The following is a 630-nucleotide window of genomic DNA, read 5'->3' as shown; positions in this document are numbered from 1 at the left end:
GGGGGGAAAAATTATATATACACAGAATTACCTTAAAAAATGAAATATAATTTTACTAATGAAGAAAATACGATTCTCATTTTCAACATTACATGAAGCTCACGTTTAGTAATCATTTAAAAAAATCAAATCATTTGTTTCGAATGAAAGGAAATTCTTTGGATTTTTCTTGTGAATTTGAAATAATAGGGATGCAGACCTTTTTTAGAGCCAAATTTATTCAGTCCAGAACATATAACCTATATGAATATATCGTGACGGCCAAAACTTTCTTTTTTATTATTATGATTTACGTAACCTCAGTAAAATAAATTATTCCTCTTAAGTCATTGTAACCCATCCGAACGTCGCTTCATTCGAACGTTACTTACCAATCTAGCGAATTTATTTTCTTTTATCTAAACTACACGATTATTTCTTCGGTTCCGCACACCGTGAACCTTTTGAAAAATTGTAAGAATATACCCTGAGGTAATTATACAAGAGGACAAATAGCATAAAATTGGATTTCATCGACATTTAGGCAGCTCTATGCTTTGGCCTGGAGTCGAACGCCGATTCGGAGTAACCAGTGAGTGAGAGAAAGCGAGGGAGAGTGCACGCACGAAGGTTGTGTGATGCAGATTTCGT

Source organism: Penaeus monodon, chromosome 29 (genome assembly GCF_015228065.2).
Source record: "Penaeus monodon isolate SGIC_2016 chromosome 29, NSTDA_Pmon_1, whole genome shotgun sequence".
NCBI classification, from domain to species: domain Eukaryota; kingdom Metazoa; phylum Arthropoda; class Malacostraca; order Decapoda; family Penaeidae; genus Penaeus; species Penaeus monodon.
The sequence above is the reverse complement of the archived record's forward strand: the minus strand, read 5'-3'. Positions refer to the sequence as shown.